This window comes from Phocoena sinus, chromosome 19, assembly GCF_008692025.1.
Source record: "Phocoena sinus isolate mPhoSin1 chromosome 19, mPhoSin1.pri, whole genome shotgun sequence".
Classification (NCBI taxonomy): domain Eukaryota; kingdom Metazoa; phylum Chordata; class Mammalia; order Artiodactyla; family Phocoenidae; genus Phocoena; species Phocoena sinus.
Genome location: NC_045781.1, coordinates 29,602,047 through 29,610,322, shown reverse-complemented (window position 1 = coordinate 29,610,322; position 8,276 = coordinate 29,602,047).

Sequence of the window (8,276 nt, the reverse complement as noted above, 5' to 3'; positions counted from 1 at the left end):
CTTAGAGAAGGACTGAGGTCCCCAACACCATGTTAGGACTTGTAGAAGCCAAAACAAAGCACAGGGCATGGCCCTTCTGGTGTCATTCAGAAGAGGGTGAACTATCCTGCAATTCAAGGGATGTGGGTTCTCATCCAGGCTGTGTGACCTCAGACAAGCCACCCCACCTGCCCAGCACTTGTATTGCACGTCTGTAAAATAGGCATTACACACATGAATCAGTTGTTTGTGTTCCTAGCTATTTATACTCTGCCTGCTTCCAAAAAGGATTTGAGACACCTTGTAATCAGATGCTGTGAAAATAGACATGGAAAATCAAAGACCTTGAGGAAGGTGGGGGAAGAGGCAAATAGACCAGCCACATGGACCAACATAGCTTCTGTGGTTAATCTGACCCTTTTTGCCTTGGATCCCAGGAAGCTCAGGACTAAATTTGTTATTCCGGAGTTACACAATCTACTGTTCAAAGAAAATCCACTGTTACCAGTTGTTGAAGGGAGACAACCTTTTTCCAGAAGTAAATTTTGAAAATAATCAACAAAGATACCAAACCTCAGAAAACGCTCTATAAATATTCTTTACATTGATTCACTCAATAACTTTATTGAACAAGATGCCAGGTGTGGAGAATGTTGGGGATACGAGATGAACAAAGCTAACAAAGTCGCTGCCCTCATGAAGTATATTTTAGTGAAGGAAAACACACAACATATAATAAACAACACCAAGTGCATAAACGAGAAGAGAGGAGATAATAAATGCAACTCCAAAAAATGATAGGGTGGGGGTTGGTGACCTTGGAAAGTCAAGAAAGCATCTTTGTGGAAATAACATTTGAGCTAAGAGCTCAATGGCAAGAAAACAGAAGCTTTGACAACGTTTGAGGAGAGACAATATTCCAAGCAGAGGGAACAGCATGTGCAAATGTCCTGGGGACGGCGGGGAGAACTCAGCACTTGGAGGAAATGAAAGAAGAGGGGCAAAGCATAAGATGAGGAAGAGAGCGATAGGAGATGAGAGATGAAAAGTTAGATCATGGAAGTTGGAGGTTCTCACGCAGAGCTAGGCCTTAGAATCACCTGGGGAGCTCTTGCAAATACACCACACTCTGGTCCCATCCCTCAAGATTCTAATATAATTGGTCTAGGGTGGGCCCCACACCATAATTTGTTTCAAAGCTCCCCAAGTGATTCTACAGAACACCAGCGTGAGAACCAGTGGTGTAGGGCCTCGTGGACTGTCTTAAGAAGTCTACTCACTATGATGGGAATCCACAGGAGGATTTGAAAGTCTTCTCTGCTGCTGGGTGGAGTATGAATCTAAATAGAGTAAGAGTGGAAGGAGAGAGCCTAGGGTATGTTTGGCCCTGGGAAAATATTTTTTCAGGGCCTCTGTCTATATAAGTAATTTGAGTCACTCTGAATCAATGAGTCAGCACCATTCAGGTGACCAGAACTCATAGGATCCTGTGAAAGAAATAGTACACTGTCTAGCGTGAAGGATCTGCTTGCCAGACTGCCCTCCTGGAACTATGGTGAGGCCACAGGCCCTGGGATGACCCCACAGGTATGTGTTCTGGAGCTCCTTGGGGCATCTGGTCTACCCAATGTATGTGTTGGATTGGGATAGGGGGTTAGAGAACACAGAGAAGGAGAGAGATGGGGACCATAGCCTAAACAAGTCCCCGTCTGGACTGAGGGTACCCAGTGGCACTGCTGGCCCCAACTGGCTCCAGGCATTAGAAGGGGACTAAGACTTACAAACTTTCAAGGAAATGACTCCAAAGCCCAGGACCCACTGAGGCCCAGCCCCCAGACCAAATCTAAGGATGGCACTGAGAGAGAACACAGGTAGTGGAGGTGACAGGTGATGGCAGCCTGGGCAAAAGTAGTAGCAGAGTACAGGGAAAAGTGGACTGATCCAGGAATCCAGGATACACTGATGGGGAGGCAGAACTGTTCTTATGAACAGAATTTATGACAATGATAGTCATCAAGGCAGCTGACAGATATTGGGTCTTCTTGTTTGAGGGCACATGGTAGAATCACACTTCTTTGCCCACCTGAACTTTTGTGTGGTCATGTGAGTCGCTCTGGCCAATGAAATGTGAGAGGAAGTGACGTGGCACTTTGAACAGAAGTTCTGAGATAGCTCACAGCCCACCATGCTTTCCTCTCTACCTCTGCAAGATGGAGCCTCCACGACCAAGTCCCCAGGGTGGCTGTGTTGAACAGACATCCCCCACCCCACAGTGGGCATGCCACACGAGTGAAAATGTAGCTTTGTTGTTGGAAGCCTCTGAGATGAGGGGCTGGGGATATTTGTTATGGCAGCATAACAAAGCTTGTCCTGACTGATGCAGTGGCTCTTGATTGGCCAAGCCTGAGGTTTCACCCACACTTTCCTCTTGTCCTTGGCCCACTGGGAGGGGGGCCCTTCCCAGCCTTATCCACTTGGCAGGACCCTAGGCAGCCATTTTCTGGGCCTTTGGAAGCCTCTGGAATAAAAACAAGCTGAAAGAGAATGTATGTGTGGCCCTTACCCCGCAGGCTGTCCAGCCGGGGCTCTGGCGCCTCCACCCCGGCTGTGGGCTCATTAGATGAAAGTACTATCACCTGTCAGACAAACTGCTAGAACTGTGATAAATTAATGATCAAATGATACAGTCAGCGCAGCTACTATACGGCTTGGCTAGTTACAAGCCGGCCGGGTGCTTAAAAAATGCAGCCGGCATTAAAAAAAAATCAGGCATTAAAGGAAAATGTCACCTGGCTTTTCAAAAAGGATCTGTTTTAAAATGACCACAGACGGCTTGGTTTCAGGGTCTTTATTTGATTCCTGTTCTTTGTATTTTGTTTTATTGCTCACAAGGAAGGAAGTGGGTGGTGGTGGAGTGGGGAGAGGGCAGAAGGAAGGTTGGAATTTCTGACAATTCTCACCAGCCTCCAGCCCTTTGGAGCATCTGACATGGGACTCAGCCCCTCTTGACAAACACACGGAGGTTCTTCCCAGGGCCTGGCTGGATTGAGTATCTGAGCAGTAATTACTATACAAATACAATAGTTACACATCTTTTGTTCTAGGATCTTTGCTTTCTTATTTCATTTACTCATCCTGATAGCTCTACTAAGTCCCCATTTGTCAGATAAAAAAACTGATACTCAAGAAGTTACCATGGTTAACAGTCTTTTGAGTGCTAACCATGTATACTCAATGCACCTTCCACCTCTTGTTTTATGAGCTTAATTTATTCTTTTTAATATAAAATCTCATTACCTGAACACGATACCACCACTTCCACTTTACATGTGCCATCTCATACAACCGCCATCATGGAGCTGGGTGGATACTAACATGACCTCCATTTTAAAGACGAAAGAGAGGATCAGAGAGGTTAAGCCACTTGCTCATAGTCACACAGCCAATAAGTGGTAAAGGGAGGACCTCCACAGTTGCTTCTGGCTCCTGGGACACTGAAATCTCATCTCTGGGGGCTTATGGGAGCAATTTCCAAAAAGAAACAGGAAAAAGAGTTCTCTTGACTTAAAACCCAGGCCCAAACCTGGACTCCTAATCATGGCGGATACACATCCCGTAAATGTATAGGTTTCCTCTGTGTGTCAGCTCCGCCTGGTCCTTCCACCTCCCGTTTTATGAGCTTAATTTATTCTTTTTAATATAAAATCTCATTATCTGAACATGATACCGCCACTTCCACTTTATCTTTGATATAAGAACAGAGAGAAACCTAAATCAAACCTTTAAATAAAGTCTATAATTATGCAGCACTTTCACTTGCTTTTCAAATTTCTAAACAAAATTAAGTCGAAATAGCTCAAGGAGAGGAGTGTGGAAAGGGAAGGGGAATTAGGGAGGGGAAGACCCCCACGCATGGCTTTGCTGGGCAGCCACCAGGGATGTGATTACTCAGAGAAGGAGAACAGCTTCTGCTTGATGCTTGGTTCCTGCTGTTCTTTGGCTCCCCGGCCCAGGTTTGGAGAAGGAATCAAATGAAGTCTGCCCAAACCTGTGTTTGCCAGGGATTGATCTCAAAAAGCCATTTGCCTCACCTTGATATATATTTCAAGGCATTTGCTATCCGGCGTTAATTTTCATAAAGTGAAAATTGATGAGCAGTTTAAAGACACATAGTCAAGGGTTTTTATTCCCCAGGAGCCAGGGGTGGGCAAGTTGAGGCCACGGGGGAACTTGGCAGCTGAGGGTGGCACGGGTTCCTGGGAGAAGAAGCTCTTTCCTGGCCTCCAGAAGCATGGGTTCAGACCAGGAGCTTGGCTGGATACCAGCAGAGAAAGAGAACCATGGGCAAGGCATGTCATTACTCTAGGCTCCCCTCAGTTTCCCCATCTGTGAAATGGGGATGAACACTCCCCACTTCACAGACCTGTGCACATAAAATTAAAATAAACTATGGGAAAGTGTCCAGCTTTGTGTCCACAGACAGGGTAAGTGATACCCGTTGTCAAATCTGAGCATGAAGAGCTGGACCCCTTCTTTCCTTTCTTCAACACATCACTTATCTTGGGATCTGGCCAAAGCCTCTCCTCTTCCAGGAAGACTTCCTTGATTTTTGATAATGGATCTGAAGTATCCATGGTTTCACTTTCTTTAGACCTCAGGTAAATAGCACACATCATTGCAGCGTGAAGGGAGCAAGCAGGCTCTGGTGTCAGCCTTGCCTGAGTCCAAACTCTGGATCTGCACATCCTCACCTGTGACCTTGAGAAAGTCACTTGACCTCTGGGACCTCAGTTTGTTTTCTGTAAAGTGAAAAAATTCCCCAGAATCCTGCTTCATCGTTGTTGCTTACATTCAATGTATTAATTGCTGTTAAGGAGCTTAGAAAAATGCCTGATACATAACAAATCTCAATAAGGGATAACTAATATTATCAATATTATTCCTGTCATCTCTCAAAGCAGCTTAGATGTCTATGGCTCTGTGTGTGTGTGTGTGTGTGTGTGTGTGTGTGTGTGTGTGTGTGTGAATCTTATGTAGGTGATGTTTTTATTTAAGTTTATTCTACAAACAGAAATACGAACATACCAGAAATCCAAAAATTTTCACAAAGCAAACACACTTGGTAACCAGCTTCTAGATCAAGTTGCAGAATACCACCAGCCCCTTGGAAGAGCCCCTTGTGCCTCTCCTGGGAAGCAGCGGTCTCCTGGAGGAAGACCTGGAATAGACAGAATCCCAGTAGATGCCAGTAGTATAGCCAATCTTAGAACAAATTCTTGAACCCGTGGGGTAGATGGACAAGGGAGGGAGTGGCTGCGATGAAAGCCCTCACCGCTATTCTATTTGGAACAGACCCCACCCCTATCTCCAACTAGCTGTGAGACTAATCCCTTCCTCCCTCCAGGCCTCAATTTGCCCTTCTACACAAAGAGGCATTTGGTTGAGATAACCTCTTAGAGCTCTAAGGATGAATTCAGTCATTTATTGACTTAAATATTTGAGCACCTACTAGGTGCCAGGCTCTGTCCTAGGTACTTGAGATCCAGCAGTAAACAAAATAGATACCCATCCCTGTCCACAAGAATTCTACATTGTAGCAGGATGGAGTGAACCATAAACACCAGACATCATAAGTAATTACACGTGATTCTAGGAGAGTGCCCCAGCTAGAAGATAAAGGGTAGCCACCTGCTACAATCGTCTTGCTTCTCCAGTCCCCCTGGGTCTGTGTCACAGCCAGGCCACAGGTGGCTACAAGATGGACTTTTCTGAACTGTGCTCCCTGAAGTGTGAGCCTATCCCTAAGGGGATGAAGGGACCGGGACATCATTTTTTCCAATTTGTCCAAATTAGGACAAAAGATTTCAGACACACAAAAGGATCGTAATAGAAATGAACACCCCCCAGCTTATGAGATGGAGTTGGAGCTCTTTGCACCCCTCTCTGATTGCATGGAGGTATGAATTCTCCTCATAAGGAGCTCTGCCCCACCACTTATGCTCTGTGGATTTGAAGGAACCAGTCCCCACACGCCTGCCATTTTCCTGAAAATGAGCACATTGCCTTAGGGATCCCCTGCTTTCTGCCCAGAGAAAGATCTCATCAAATGCACTGAGACCTTGGAGAACATTCTCTCTGCAGAATGAACCTCCCGCTGCCTCTCACTCCCTAGGTAGGAAGTGAAAACAGGCTGAGCTGGGCAGATGCAGGCCTTCGTTGGAACTCGGTCTGGGTGGAAGAGGCGATAAGAGGCTGGTGGGTGGTGGTGGAAGTGAGTCAGGAGAGACCAGGAAAAGGCTGATCTTAAATACCTGCAGGAGGGGGCAGCAGAGAGAAATGGTCCTTGAGGAATAGGATCAGGGGTGATATTTCAATTATTTAACTTGAGTGCGTTGCATGGGTCCTAACAGGCCTTCTGGAGCACATCCTGGGTGGCCCATACTGGGTCAGGTTTTTCCCTTTACCTGCTGGATTGTGGGAAATCCAGGCATTGTAAGGAGGGCCTGGAGCCGCAGGGTGGGGAGGCACTCAGGGACTTGCTATAGCAGTTATTTGACAACAGGTTGAATATATTTTAATATTTTTACAACCAATGTGACTTGTCCTAGAACGGCAGAGATGTGGGCTTTGATTGTAAAGAGCCTTGGGAAAGAATGCTAATGTAGGGTTCATACTCAAGTGCAGAAATGTCTATTCCATCTTGAGTTTTGAGGGTCCAGCTTTATCCTGAGCACAGGAAAAAGACAGTTTTCTGACATCAGTAGCCATTTCAGGGGTCCAACGGGCATGGGTTATACCAGCTAGCTGCCTATAATCTACAAACTGATTTGCTGGAAACATAGAATGTCTTCTTTAAAAATTGTCCCTAGTTGTCCACATTTCCAAACAGGGAAATTTCACGTAAAAATCTGAACTTCCAGTTTCTCTTAACAGATCAGAAGAGGGGGCCATTGTCGGCCCAGCACCAGCTCTACATAGTGCCTGGAGCAGGGTGGGGCTGCTCTCCCAGATGGTATGTGCCCTCCAGGTTGCCCAAGTCCCTCTATAGCCCACTTCACTTGCTTATGTTTCCTTCCTGGCCCTGAGTTTGTCATCCCTGAGAAAATGGAAAAAGCAGAGGATTTGAAGCCAGAAGACCTGGGTTAATGTCTTACTCCTGTCTTCTCGAGCTCACCTAAACTCTTGGAACCTCAGTTACTCCATCTGTCAAATATGGGTCATAATAATTTCTTCTTCACAAGCGTTTGTGAGGATCAAATAAACTGTACAAATCACTGAGAGGCAGGACCACACAGAGATAAAGGGCAGAGGCATCTGAATCCAACTGTGTTTAAATCCTGGATTTGTCACTGCCAGGCTGTATGACCCTGGACCTACCCTTTAACCTTCCTGTCCCTCATTTTTCTCATCTGTAAAATGGATATGATAAGAAGTCAGCATGACAGGCTGTTGTGAGGATTCTGTGGATTGACACACGTGGAGGGCTTAGTCTGCTGCCACAACATATGTGTTCAATAAATGTATATCATCATCATTATTATTACCATTACTGTTACTATTATATGACTTGCTCTTTTTGTGCAGCTAAAACTTACACCCCTGGATCCGGGAAGGTGATCTGTCTGCAGAATACCACAAGAGCAATCTCCTTTCACCCAGAATATTATCCCAAGGGAGGATAAATTGTAAGTTGGAAAATTATTATTTAAAATAATTTTGATATCAGTAAAATAAAAAACCAGTCAATGATAATTATTGTGTTCAATGGGACTCTTTGAGTGTATTTTTTATACACTTCCCGAAATGCTTCAGGAATCAGAAAACCCAATGGTATAATTGCTCTCCACTCATCCTTTAAGCATCTTCCTAGGATATCTTTCTGTTGTGAGCAGACCACAGAGCTATATATTGGCGACAAAAGAAAAAGGCTTGAACCATCAACTTTGGTGGGTGCAGAGCTGTGCTGGAAAGCTCTTCGACTGTGCTCAGAACCACTCTTTTGTCCTGAGGCAGTAACACGACCATGTTCCTTGCATTTTGCAACAAAAGCGGGCTCTCTCCCCTGTCCAGAAGCAATCTGGAAAGAAGTCATCTTTTTTTTTTTTTTTAATAAATACATTTATTTATTTTTGGCTGCACTGGGTCTTCGTTGCGGTGCACGGGTTTTTCTCTAGTTGCGGCGAGCAGGGGCTACTATTCGTTGTGGTGCGCGGGCTTCTCATTGCTGTGGCTTCTCTTGTTGCGGAGCATGGGCTCTAGGCGCGCAGGCTTCAGTAGCTGTGCCACATGGACTTCAG